Source organism: Pezoporus wallicus, unplaced genomic scaffold, assembly GCF_028554395.1.
Source record: "Pezoporus wallicus isolate ANWC-B61680 ecotype Strahan unplaced genomic scaffold, APGP_CSIRO_Pwel_v1 contig_6598, whole genome shotgun sequence".
In the NCBI taxonomy this organism is placed as follows: Eukaryota; Metazoa; Chordata; class Aves; order Psittaciformes; family Psittacidae; genus Pezoporus; species Pezoporus wallicus.
This window is the reverse complement of record NW_026637213.1, coordinates 2079246-2093816: the sequence shown is the minus strand read 5'-3', so window position 1 is coordinate 2093816 and position 14571 is coordinate 2079246.

Here is a 14571-nt window from a genome sequence, read left to right as displayed (position 1 = left end):
TCTTATTTACAAAATATCATCAGACTGAGCATGGAAAATAAATGAAGAAGCCTTTGCCAGGAGGAGGCAAAGACTTTCTTTTAGGTGGTTGTCCAGGCAGTAAATTGGAAGAATATTGTGGGCTAACTCAGCTGAAACACTCCTGAAAAAAACAGATTCCTCTACATCCAAAGCATGCTCACCACCATGCAGCAAAGCGCCCACCAAGCAGGCTCCGCACCACACAGATCTGAAACTCAGCACAGTACAGACACACCAGTCCACTGCTGCACCCAGCTAATTGAATCTTCTGCAGTATGTTGTATAAACCCACCCTAACACTGTGAAGTAGCAAGACAGATCCAAGGCAGAATATAAGGATTAGATCTGCTATTCTAAGCAGTGTTCAAAATCCACCATATTACTTCATGTACTCCAAACAGTCTTCACAGACTCAAAGACAAAGGAGGGGCACATGAAAACCCTTGACCCCTGTGAGAAATCTACTGGAACTGCTTGAAAATATCACAGTCATTTGTCCTTTCTTGTTTTTCATTACAGATACGGCAAGGTAAGGCAAGCCCCAGACCTGCCCACATCGTAACTTGGCCCACAGCATCAGTCAGTTAGGTCTCCACAAAGCGTGAGAGAATCATTAACAGCATCACTTTCTCTCAGAGCCAACCTGGCTTTACCCAACCAGAAATGCCTGCAGGAAAAGTCTGAAAAAGCCATTAATGGGGATAATGATGCTTACCCCCTGCAAAAACTGCTTTGATATTCACAGAGGGAAAGTTTTGTTAGCGGTAGGTATTTATTAAATCGTTTTAGTTTCTTGCATCAAGGATCCTGCAGTCTTAGACTTGGACATAAGTCCCCCTACCATTAGAGACTAGCCTTTATAGACTATAAAGTCTATATCATGTGGTCAGAGATGTATGGCTGTTGTGTCTATCCTACAGACAAGATGCAGATCGCCTAACTATGCCCATGCCTTAATGAGCAGTGATCTTTTCTGACTTGCCTTTCAGAACATGTCACTTTACATTCTGAGACAGACATGAGGAATGAGACAGACAAATCCTAGTCCTCAGGTGAAATCTAGGCCCCCTTGAAGTCAATGCCTTGACTGGTCTTTCTGCCTGGCCTTTCTGATGTATATACAGCCAGGATTTTGTTCCCTGCCTGAAATTCTCTTTGATATGAAAAAGCACTGTTAAGGTTTTTTTGTGTCTGACTTAGAGAGTTGGAGGAGTCCTAAAGCTAAGTGATGAAACTGTGCTAAAAAGTTGTGGGGCTGGTGTCACCTGGGACCAGCTGCCCCAATTCCTGTAACCAGATAATCTGCTTATTTGACATTTCTGGGGTCTCAGTACACTCCCTCATGATAGATCTCCTCCTCCTCCTTGAATAAAGCTCAGTAAAACGTTTGACCTTTTCCAGCCTTTAGAGTTTCATTGTGTTTTTAAAAAGGAAAGCAAAGCATGGAAAAACATCTGCTGAAGAGAGAAGTTTCCCATTTGAATAGCACACTCCTATTTAGTATAAAGAAAACAGGCTCAGAGAGACCTATGCCTGTGACTTCCAATTCAGGACAGAGTGCTGTAAAAGTGACTTCATTAGTAAATGTATGAGCATCTCCCCAGAGGAAGATCCTAAATCAGAAAGGACCATAGGGCATCAGTTGGCAAACCATTACCTCATTTGGAAACTGAAGTTCACTGTCTGGTTTCTATCAAAAGTGACAATGAATTCAGAAGGTTTCACCCTAGACCCTTCGCAAAACCTGCTGTGCAGCTCAGCATAAGTTTCAGTCACTAATCAGGGGGCACCCAAGCCTGCAATATTAAAAGGAAAGCTGAAGTCACACCAGAAATGCCAAGAACTGGTGAGGGGTGTGAAGGGGACCAGGGGAGGAGGAATTATTAGAGCAGAACATGCCGCAGGGTCATCATTAAGGTGTATTTAGCAGAGCTGTATGTATGCATGAAACTTGCACTGTGCTTGCATTTAGCCTGCAATAGCTGTCTCTCACTTTTTATGAGCACTAGAATTCACTAAGCACAGAGATAAAACTGGTGAATTAAAAAGCAGTTCTCTTTGTTTGGTTTTGAGACAGGATATAACACACAGGTCTTGCTGGAGCCTTATGCTTCTTGCTGCTTGGGAGGCAGTCATGTTAGTCTCAGTGCCTTTCTGATATGCCATCAAACTAATTACCTGCTTAATGGGAATTGAAATAGATTGGATGTGTAGGAAGATGAGGAGGCATGTGCAACATCAAGAAGGTCATGGGGACCACATTGGATAGGAGAGCCCTATAAAAGAGCCCTAAATGCAAGAAGCTTTAGGGGCAACATGGGAGGCATGAACCCGAAATAGACACCTGATAGCTCTGCCCATTTGGCAACAATTAAAGACCTAAGAGTAAGATGTGAAGTTCTGCTTGAGTTCTGAAGTACCATGCTGTTTGAATCCAAGATATTCTTCAAGGATCATCTTTAGCATCAATCCTGTCTTTAGATACGTGACTCCAAATTCCTTAGATTCTAATGCTCGTACAGTAGGACACTTCTGGAAACAAGAGTTGTATCAATAAAGTTGATCATTATTGCAATTAATTTCACTGAAAGACAATTGAAACAGAATGGAACATCAAATCCCCATCTGCTCACCGCAAGCGGCTAAGCCAACCTTAACCCAAACCTACAAATAAATACCTGCTTACAAGCTGAGGCAGCCCCCATTACTAGAGGGTGGAAGGGAGATGGGGAAAAAGAGAGTAGAACATATTCTTGAAACGCCATAAGTTTCTCTCTTTATCCTGTCTCATTTTCCAAAGCGTATTCTTGAGATGAGAAGGGCTATTTTCCATTTTGTTACTTCGTGATTAAGTGGAACAAGCACATTTGCTCTCATTGGTTAATTAGAAATACCTGCTATGTAGATGTATCTTTTTCCAGTCCCTTGCTTCTTAGCAAATAAAAAAATCTATTTTGGCTTCCCTGCGCTGACCCTTTAATTGAACTAACACGGGTTTTGTTGCTGTTCTTTGTTTTTAAATAAGCAATTTTGTACTTGCAGATTTTAATTTCCCACATGGCAAAACGCTTCTGTATGTTGCCAAATCCCAGGCACTGGGGCTAGAGAAAGTGCATCTCTGGTTTCCCACACCCAATTAGGAAAAAAAAAGTTATCATCAAGCATCCCTGCTGACCAGCCCTTTGCCATGACATTCTGTTGGCTTCAAGTGAGAGATGATCTTGATGTGCTATGCTAATCCTGTCACTAATTCCGTTATTAAAGTTATAGAGAGGTGAGATCAGGATCCTGCTACCTGCATGAAGCCCAGCAGATTTCCCTCACCCTCCCCTCCCTGCAAAAGAGAGAAGAATCTTATTGTATGCAAGTAAGCTATTTATACTAGGCTTACAGAATTCTACTCAACACTCACTGGAAGAGTAGTCCTTTACTGATAGAGTATTAGATGGGGGATTTTTAGCTGTATATTATCTTCACCATCAGGGTGCAGAGGGAGAAGTCTCTGAGACCTAAACTGGCAATTTTTTTAATGACAGTTTCATGTGTTCATTACTCTTGTGTTTTTGCCAGGTTTGTTAAGCAGAAAGTAGGTAACAACTTGCAATCTTGTCCACTGGCATGCATACACACATTAATGGGCCAGATGGAGCTGCAGTGATTTTAGCAGCTGAGGGCCTGGACTATTATGTTTATACAGGTCACGGGAGAGGGGGAACAGACAACTAATTTAATATAACTGTACAGCCATAGTCTTCACTAAATTGGACATAGGATGAAAAGTGAGGAAGAAAGAGAAAATCTGGCTCCTTTTCTTGGCTCTGCCACTGATCTAGTTTGCAGTTGTAAGCAATTCTATTTACCCCATCTGCAACGCAATTGGAATGCTTCTCCCTGCCTCAGTACAGAGTTCTGAGAGGGGAATGCATAAATGATTTCTCAAATTAGCTGACTTTTTCCCTAAAACTTCAAATGTGTAAGCTACCCCTTCCATGGGTTTTCTTTTCATGGTTGACAGCATGTTTAGTTTATTACTCTTGTAGGGTTGTCTGTAATAATCGACAGATTTTAACAGTAAATTACCTTCTCTTTAAGGTACGTATTGTAATAATTTTGCTTGCACTGTGCATTATATTTTAAACAAAAGACTTAGGTTTCTTTATTTTCCCCTTGAGATTATAAACACTTCTGAATAGTAATTTATTACTGTAGAATTTCACAATGGTAATTTATTACTGTAAAATTTCACCTGCTATTTGCTAGTTTAACAGATGCACAGAGTTGTATTAAGCATGAATGGCTGTGACATCTTGCCAACCTTTTTGTGCAGAAGCATAAACTAATTCGAGGCTTTGACATAATTTATTATCAATAAACTGTAGGTAGTCTCTCTATGTATGTGATACATCCAAACAAAGCAAAACAGCATCAACTATTTCTTTTCAAATTGCTAGCAATACTCTGCTTCCGTGTGTCTCCTGGTTCATAGCTTTTATTGCCCAGGTCATGTGCATTCACAGGTTTCCACAATCTTTTCCTTATTGCTACTTTCAATAAATCTGTAAAACTGCGTCCAAAACTGTTCTTTCTTCTGTCCCCTCTCACCAATCCTCTTGACATTGAGAGGGTAGAAGGAGAGAGATGGTCCTTCTATACTACGGATTGCAACCAATAAGCCTATGACATACTTGATGTAGCCTGAAATAATTCGTGCTCATTGTATGAAATACTGATCTTCTTTATGACAATTTTCTGGATGTGGATGTTGATTTAACACAAAGACTGCTGCTTCCAGGAAGAAAAAGGTAATACAGCAGATGAGGTGACTTAACCTCAAATACTAAAGGATTATGAAAGGACCATTATGCTTGGTCCTGGCTGACCCTGAACCATGCTGGTCCTAGTGAATTTCTTTAAGAATAATAAAGTCTTTAGCACTGAAGCTTCCACCACAGCAAAAGCAAAATGCAGTTCAGCAGAAAGAGAAAGGCAGTTTTCTTGAGAAAAGGAACAGACTCCAGAATCTATGAGAAAATAGGCCTTTCTAAGGGCCCTTTACAAGACATTTCAGGTTAGGCAGATATACATATAAACAGCTCATGATTTACATTTTTTCCCCTCAAAATACTCTGCTTGCTTGTATAAATGCACAGCATTTTTGCTTGAAGAGGCTACTGTCACTATGAGCACAAAGGAATCCTGAAACTCCCTGGGTTTTCCAAATAATCATTACTAATATGAAGGACGCTATAGCCCAGAGCCTGGTTTAATGGTGGTAAAATCAGCAGTAGGAGGTTGATATGTGAAATTTGAGACTAAGTGCCAGAAAAATCAGAAAGGGAACAGAAATGCCAACAAGCCTTAGAAGAAGGCCTATCACACCCAGACAGCTTTCCAGCCTCTTGAACAGCAGTCTTCTGCCATGAAGTGTTATGCTAAAACTAGGGAAGCCCAATGCATTTAATTGTATTAAATGCTGATAGAAAAATTACAGTGGAATACATATATGAAGAGCAATGCCAAGTTACAGGGCCATACTTTCTGAAACCAAAGTGATAGGGACAGAAATAGGAACAAGACTTTACCTGTGTCTATAATGAGCTCATTTTGCAATTGATCTGCAAAACTCCATATGCGTTAGTATGCTTTCGACTATAATGGCCATTATAATATCTCTTCATCTACGATGCATTGTTCAGATACTTTTCATTAAGCTGTTTGTCTGAAATAGCCAGAATACTGAACAGCTGCAGGATCCTGCACGTTTATCAAAGCACATAGAAAAATATGAATGTCTTACGTTGTGTTATTTGAGAATTGATATGTTATTATACTGTCTTTAAGGGCTTTATTATAATGCATGGGTACAGGAAAGGAAACTTAAAACTAACTATTCATTCTGAATTTGGGGATTTCATTTAAGCTAAGCTGTGTAATGCTCAAGATGTGTGATTGCTGCCATTTCCTTCAGCGATCATTTAGGTGGGTGCAATTTATATACTCGTGGTTTCATGGGCATAAATGGTGGGTGACATGAGCTCTCTACCAGGAAAACAAGAGCTAAAGAAATCCTGAGAAAACTATAAAGTTCATAAAAGCAGCATTCCACATTCCCCTACTTCATTTTTCACCCTCTTGATACTTTTTTAGGTTGTCTCCCTTGACTGAATGGTGTGCAAACTGTATTAATTCTGCAGCTTATCAGATGCCAGATGCAGTATATTACTACTTACAACTGTTTTCTGACCAAGTTAAAAGAACACGAGCAGTAAATGGGGTTTCAGAAAAAAACAAAGCTCATACAAACAAGTTATTCTTACCTCCAAACATGCCCTTGAAACCACCAGCCTTCCAGCCCTCAGTACTGCATCACCCAGACCTACACCCTTGGAAAACTGAGGTGGGCTTTGTCATGGTGCCCTCATGCTGTGCAGCAGAAAGAACTAAGTGGAAAAGTCTTCCACACATCTGACAGTCTTAGTCACCCTAGCACTTGCCATTCTCCTTGCATTTCTGTTAGCAGAGCTTTGGAGAAATGGATTCAGTTCACACCTCCCTCCTGAATCTTCAATATTTATTTTGATTCTTTATGTTAATAAATAAATAAAATCCATAGCCTTAGTTGCAGTATAAAACAGCACAATTCACTGCCGGCATATAGAATTGATATACTAGATATTTCTCATTTATTAGCTTCATTCCTTTGCCTAGTCTCCTACAGTAATGTTATTATTTCCCATGAGGGTCACATGAGATTTTTCTCTTGCTTGCTTTGTACGTGTCTTTATGTGTGCTTATTTATTTAATAGGCATTTCCCCCTTTTATCTGCTACTTATTTAAAGCTTTCACTATACCCATTTGATCTGAATACATTGGCTATGTGTGGCCTGTTTGCAACCAGGTCTGCTCTTAATGGTGTATTTACACCAGGTTTTCACACAATACCAAAGAGATCCATAACCAAAGTGATTTAGAAGATGATTTCGATGTTCCTTTCCCCAGAACTGCTCTTCCTTTCTCAACAAGTAGGAAATGACACTGAAGGGAAAGGATTTGCTTGCAACTCTGCTGTAAAAGCACTTTTCTCTTCTTCAAAGCAATCTCCCCAAGGGGCAGAAGTTAAACCGGGTTCTCAGGTGCTTATTATAAGAACAGGCCTTTTTTGGCTCCTGTCAGAAACACAGCACTAGTTCATGGACTGTCTTTATGATGTACGTCCTCCTCCCTCACCTAGCCTATTCACATGGATGCCTTATGAGTAGCAGTTCTTCTCTCTCCTTGCATTGTCCTGGAGGACAATGGAGAAGGTTCAGCATGACCAACTTCCAGTCATCCCAGCTCCCTGCTCTTGCTGTCTGGGGCTGGGGTGTAGCGCCAGTGGCACTGGGTGGTACTTGACTGAAAGCTGGCATTACAGATACTGCGATGTCACCAGCTCGTGTAGATTTGGCATTGTGATGTGACTGTGGTGACAGGAAATCACTGGCAAACCTGATTAAGGGTATGACTGATTGGGAAACTGCCCATATGGCATGTCAAGTGCTGAGGGCAGCATTTCAAGGAGTCTAACTCAAGACTCTGGTGTTCCCTCTACCAGCAAAGCTTTACCATTTTCTGCCCCCTGCACTGCATCACTATCAACATGAGTACAATTGGCAAGACTGAAACTATTAAAGTCTTTGTGTGATGTAATGGCCCTGGGGAGCAAATGGGTTTATAGGATTTTATAGAACTGACACATCCTCACACAGTTCTGTAAACTGGTATATAAATGTGGAGGCCTCTAAGACCCAGTCAACTCAACCATCACAGCAAAACACTTTTTACATACCACTCTGTCTTATGTGGCTGAAGACTCAGTTTTGACAGGCCTTAAAGCAGTTCTGTCTGAAAAGCTTTTATAGCAGAATCTTTGCTCCAACCTTGCTGAAAAGGTCAAGCACTTTTTCTTTACCTCCTTGCCTTTCAGAGGCACTCAGGTCTAAACCGCAGAGATCTCCATTTTTACTTTCTGCTTGCCTCATTTAGTAACATTTACAACTTTTGTCAGCTCAGGAAATTCTTTGGTTTTCAATAATGAAGGAAGACTTAGAAACAAAGGCTAATCTCAGCCCTGAATGCAGCTAAAATATTCTCAAGGGAGTCTTCTATCCCTTTTAATCTAGGAGAAGAAATTAAAATATCACAGATAGCAGCCTAATGGTATTTTAAAAGAAATATCCAGTCTAACTGCCCTCTTTCCTACTTCACAGGAAGCGTTCAGTCAGTCAAAAAGAGCATTTAGTGTTTATGCACGATCCCAGCAACACCTCCAAACTCTCCCCTCTTCCACCTAAGAGCCACTGGCCAAAGTCAACCCCTCTAGAAGAGCAGGCAGCCAGTCACCCCATCACAGCTGGAAACGGTAGCAAAGCTGCATGGATGGAGCTGCTACCCAGCTCTCCTTGGCATGTGACAATCAAAACTGACTTTTCCTTGTTTTGGTCTTCAGACCATGACACGGAAACCACCAGCTAAGGCATGGTCCCCCACCACACAGGTCTCAGGAGGAAGAGAAGTTCTTGGACTATGGAAAAAGTATGGGCACCAAGCTTCTGTTTAGGTACTTGACATACATTAGCATTACCCATTATCTTTGTAGGTTGTAGCAATCTAGAGAGCCTGCTTGTGAGGGACTTTATGAGTAACTGTCAGTATAGTCTGACAGGAAAAGTAAGCTCACTTCTGAGAGTCACCTTTGACAATGTTTTCACCACTCCAGATTTGAGCAAGTCACCTGCAGGAAAACCTAAGCAGGCTATTATCAGTCTGCTGACACATGTAGCTTTTCACCTCCTGCTTCTACAAACAGGCTATATTATAGTCTTTACATATCTTTAAGTCCTTCAGACAAAATGGAAAGGAAACACAAGTTAGACCCATTTTGCCAGGCTTGTAGGAAAAGATTTCCATCAGTGCAATGCCTGTAATCAATTCTGTTTTCTGCAAGAACGCTGCTGTTGAACACTATTTCTCAATGTGGCCAGGGGCTCTCACTAATTACAAAGCTGCTCTTCAGCTCCTCAAAGCTCCTCCTTTCCAGCCCTAGGAAAGGATTATCAGCAATTCATGGAGAGGAAATGCACCTCCTATCTCCCCACTATTTATTTCGCTCTCCACCAACCGTTCGTGTCTCAAACTTTGTATGTGACATGCCAGATAACAGAGGCAACCCAGAAGGGAAGAACATCCATAGTATTTTCTAGCATGTTGTCTTTTATTTCCATTAGCCAAAAATCCTGTGAGGCAGCTGTATGGCACATTAGAGACAGCTTTGCACAAAGGGCCCTTCTTTCAGAGGAGGTTTCTTTGAGCCTGTCTTGCAGTTCACACTGCAGACCAGATCAAAAGATGTTTTCCTCCATTTTAATAGAGAAATCTGAGAGTGATAGTATCAGAGAAGAAAGGGAGTAAAAGAAAGACTAAGAGGTTACTTGGCAATTAGGCAATCTTGGTTATTTCCTTCTTGTCAGGCTAAATCTTTCAGCTGGCTATCGGGAGGAAATGATTTTCTATTCTATTTGACACTGGCTTCACAGCTAATTTTGTTTCCATCTATCTGCCTAATCCATTTTATCTATCAGTTCTAATTTGGCCCTATCCCCACACTTTTATTTGCATGCTTCCCATAAGCATAAACAACAACAACAACAATCTCTTTTCTTATTGCATGGGGGAAAAAAATAGCATGTTTTTCAGGTGAGAGGCATAAGAGTGAGGGCAAAGGTCCACTGTTTGGGAGGCCACTCAAAGATGTAGGTGCTACCTTTGGCAGCAGGGATTTAGAAACCTTTTCTTCATGCACCAGAGAACTCTGGTGTGCAGATCCAAGTCACTACTGGGTCATCTGTCTCACTCTACTTGATCAAGTGCATAATGCAGCTGTATACGGAAGTGATACAGCCTCACAGGGAAGTTAGTAGTTCTATCAGGATTGTGAACATCAGATCAAAGCCTTTGAAATGGGCCACGCATCCAAGGGACAGCTGGAGAACATAGAGGCAGATAATGCTAATGTATCCCTCGAGAGCTGTTTTTGTGGGCAGCTTTGCTGCCATGTTCACAACCAACAGCCGCTTCTATAGTTGTGAGGGCTCACCACCAGACAGGGGAATTGCATTCCCCATAGGGTACCCATGACAAAACCATGAATCACAGTGCAGGCAATTCAGGCATCTCATTAAACATTTCCATTGTTACAGGGAAAGTATTCTTGCCAACACACCCACTGGACTTACTAGGTTTCCTCATAGAAGCCACTCCTATACTAGTAACAGGACAAGGGGGAATGGCTTAAAACTGAAAGAGGGTAGATTTAGATCAGATATTAGTCAGAAACTCTTCCCTGTGAGGCTAGTGAGGCACTGGCACGGGGTGCCCAGAGAAGCTGTGGCTGCCCCATCACTGGCAGTGTTCAAAGCCAGGTTTGACAGGGCTTGGAGCAACCTGGTCTAACAGAAGGTGTCCCTGATTGTGGCGGGGGGATGGAACTAGATCTTTAAGGTCCTTTCCAACACAAACCATTCTGCAATCCTATGATCTTGGCCTACACCTTAACAGAAACATCCAAGCTTCAGGGAAGAAAAACTTCAAGTGAGTAGTCAAAACTCTGCTGTGATTAACAGCTTGCTTCTCCATGGCCTTGTGTCATGATTTAAACCAGCAACTGAACACCTTGTCACCCATTTTTCCCCTCAGTGGGATGGGAAAGAGAATCAGAAGGGTAGAAGTGAGAAAACACCTGGGTTGAGACGAACATTTTAATAAGTAAAGCAAAAGCCACTCATGAAAGCAAAGCCAAATAAGGAACTCATCCACCACTTCCCATGGCAGGCAGGCGTTCAGCCATCTCCAGGACAGCAGGACTCCATCACATATAACAGTGACTCATGAAGACAAACGTCATCGCTCCGAACGTACCCCCTTTTCCTCTTTCTTCTCCCTGCCTTATATACTAATCATGACACCATATCATCTGGGACGTCCCTTTGGTCAGTTGGGGTCAGCTGTCCCAGCTGTGTCCCCTCCCAACTCCTTGTGCACCCCCAGCCCGCTCATTGGTAGGGTAATGGAGCAGAAAAGGCTTTGTCTCTGTGTAAACACTGCTCAGCTGTAACTAAAACATCCCTGTGTTACCAGTACTGTTTCCATCCCCAACCCAAAACACGGTCCCATACCAGCTACTATGGAGAAAAGTAACTCTACCCCAGCCAAGACCAGCACACTTTTGAAACCCTATGACTTGCAATGTGCACGGGAGCCAGAATCACAAACCCCTTATTTCACATCTGCTATTGCTGCAGTGCATCTGCCATTCAGAATCAACTATAGATTAATCACTTCCTCCCTTTGGTGTGAGAAGCAACCTGAGGTCCTCAGTCTGAAAGGAGTAGAAGCACAAGGTATTACATTAAGGCTTTGATTTATAATTAAGTAAGCATTGAGACTCAGCTGGGAATTTTGCCAGACAACTTTATACATTAGAACAGGGACTTTGAGAAGCCCATTTATGGTGTCACCCTGAAAACTACAGGCATGTCTAGGCTGCAGGCTCCCAGAGCAGGAACTTTTCCTCTGTAGAATGACCTCTTTCTTATAATGGTAGCTAGCCACTGATAGAAACACATGGATCAGATCACAGAAAAAGCCAGAAGGTTGGTGCTGGTTCTATCTATCGCTGAATTGGCTCCAGTGCATCCCTGAGAACCTCAGGAAGGGCCACGCTGTGACCACCATTTCCCCATCCCTTGATAACTTGTTTTTTGAGTTCTCCACCTTTCTTGTTCCAACCCCTCATTCCTTAAGTGCTCTCTCTCTGTTTTACTGGGGTTGCTGCCTTCGTTAGAAAGATTTTCAGCTTTGATTAATTATTGAGCCCACACTGCTGAGGGTTTTCTATTCTGCAGTTCTCATTACTGATGCCTTGCAGCCTGTGTGCTTCACTGGTCCCATTGCAGGATTTGATGGATGCACCCGTGAAGTTTTCCTGCCTGCAAAAGCCAGCCTTGCCTTGTGCTGATTTTGTTTGGTGGGCAGGGAATTTTGCTCTTGGCTACAGTGAGCAGTAAAGCATACGCACTGGGCAAAGTAGTAGTAGCATTATTATTATGGTGGAAGCAGCTCTAAATTCTTGCTTCTTTGCTTTCTGCATATTTCCTCTTTAAATCTGTTTCAAAAACTCTCCCCAGCGGCCATTTTATTCTCAAAGTTGCTGCATTTTCTTACGGAAGATTCACCAATACACTGCTCTCTCATGGGAGACCAATATTCTTTCTGGTTGTTTGCTTTAATCTAGAATGAAAAGCTATCCAGAGTGAAAATATGTTTTGCTTTGTTTATACTCCTTGTGCTTGGCTGCATAACCTTCACTGAGGCTGACCAAAACATTCTTCTTTGTTTTGATGAAATAAAACTATTTTCTGTGATAACCCAGACTTAAGGGCCAAAAGCACCACGGAAGAGGCAGCCCAATGGGACTGCAGAGCCCGTAAGAGACATAAAGAATGAGGTAGGTCCTGTGTCACAGCTTCCAGGAGGCTCTGAAGAGCCTTAAATGAAGTGAAATGTTTTCACATTTCTGAGAGTCTGTTTTCCTTGATGTTCATCATTTAAAGACAAATTTCTTTAAGCTGACTTACTTGCCCTAGCTGGGTATAAAGGTGAGCACTTAAACATTTGCATTTGCCCTAAAGAACACCTTGTGTTTATGATCAGCTCATTATTAAATGGAATCCATGCCAAAACATGATTTATTTCACAGGACTAAAGGCCCAGGTGATGGTGGCTTGTGCTCCTAATGATTTTATCCAGTTGGGTATCAATCTTCTGCCCAGCCATAACAGTAATCTACTGCACATTACCTTAGTTATCCTTTCACAAGCAACACAGTCTGCTCATGATCAGCCTGGCTCTCCTTTGTGAAGCAAGTCAGTCAAACTGTCTCAACACCACTCTCACACAGTCCTGAACCCAGCAATACAGCATCTCTGAAGACATGCTATGTCTGAAGGCCAGGGCTGTGAGTTTGCCTTGGCATACTAACCATCATGTATGTAATCAAATTTGGGTTTAATTCTGTACCAGCATCAATGTGTATCTTAGGCCCTAATAGCTCTGTGTTCAGGCACCATGAAGAAAGAAGTGGCAGTCAGGATTTGGCCTAGTGAGAGTACCTAGGGCCAGATATAGCCCTGAGAAAGGGGCTGGGACAAGCTGAGGCAGAGTCAGGACATCAGCATGCATCCTGAGGTCAGGATCAGTTCCAGTGAGGTTACCCGGGGTGAGACATAGTCCTCTGATGGCTGGAAAAAGCCACAGTGAAGGAGCTGGGCTGTGGCCAGGCTGGGACATCAGCTGTATGTCTTGACTAACAGTGTGCATGGCCAGCCATGGCCGTGGCTGAGCTGGAGGCTGGAACTGGCTCTGAGCCCCAACAGCCAAACCCCATGAGGAGGGATGCTATCAGCATCCACTTCAATCTCTTTCTGTCTCTACTCTTTGTTATAAAGGTCCTGGAGCAAATGTCTGTGGTCAGCTTGAAAAACTCATACATCTTTCACTTTACAGCAACAATGGGAACAAGAAAAGATTTAGATAAAAGGCTAAACTAAATAGCTTTGACACAGATAGTCAGTTGACTGTGCTTCACCATCAGCTGAAGTTGTGTAACTGTGGGCATGATCGTAACAAATACAAGGAACTAAAGCCCAATTTGACTACCACTGTGGATCGAGTGTTTACCCCAAGGCAGGAAAACACATACAGACAGTCAGTGCTGTGACTTTTAAGCCACAGAAACTAATTAGCCCAAGCAGATGACACATGTACAGCCAGAAAATGCAGTGGGTACTCACACCCTCTCACTCAGACATGTATGTATCCCACACGTATGCACATCCCAGATATACATGGACTATTTTCTTTCCTTACTGTTTCTCCATTCAAGAATCCGCCTACAGTTATCTTGCCTGCTTTTAATCCACCCTGGAGTCTGAAAACAGTTTACCAAGAAACATCTGCCTTGAACCTTCAGTAAAGTTAGAGAGGGCGATTAGGTTGTGTTTTGTTTCCAAGGCAGAAAAGGAGTATTATTAAAACATTGCAAATGCCAAAAATCAGGCTTAGCTCCATCTGATACAGCACATCTCCAGTCTCCCTCGCAGCACTTGCTAAAAGCGTACATGAGAAGTGCAAGAAAAAACTATAGCCAACAATAAATCCATGATTTCATTGTGGGTCTGAACCCCTCACAAAATCTGCATTAAAATGCTATTTACTGGAATACTCCAGCACATGGTGTGCTCAGCCAAGGCCCAGCATAACACACACTGCCGAGCTGCAAACACCAGAAACATGGGCTTATGCCACACATGCTCTAAGCACAGCCTGACCCACGTGGACAACCACAGCCACCAGAATGCAGAGGGACAAGACTCAGAAAGCAGGTCCTATGTGGCAGAAAACTCCCTGTCATCAAAGCAACAACCTTCATCTTGTTTGTACCTTGTCAGGTT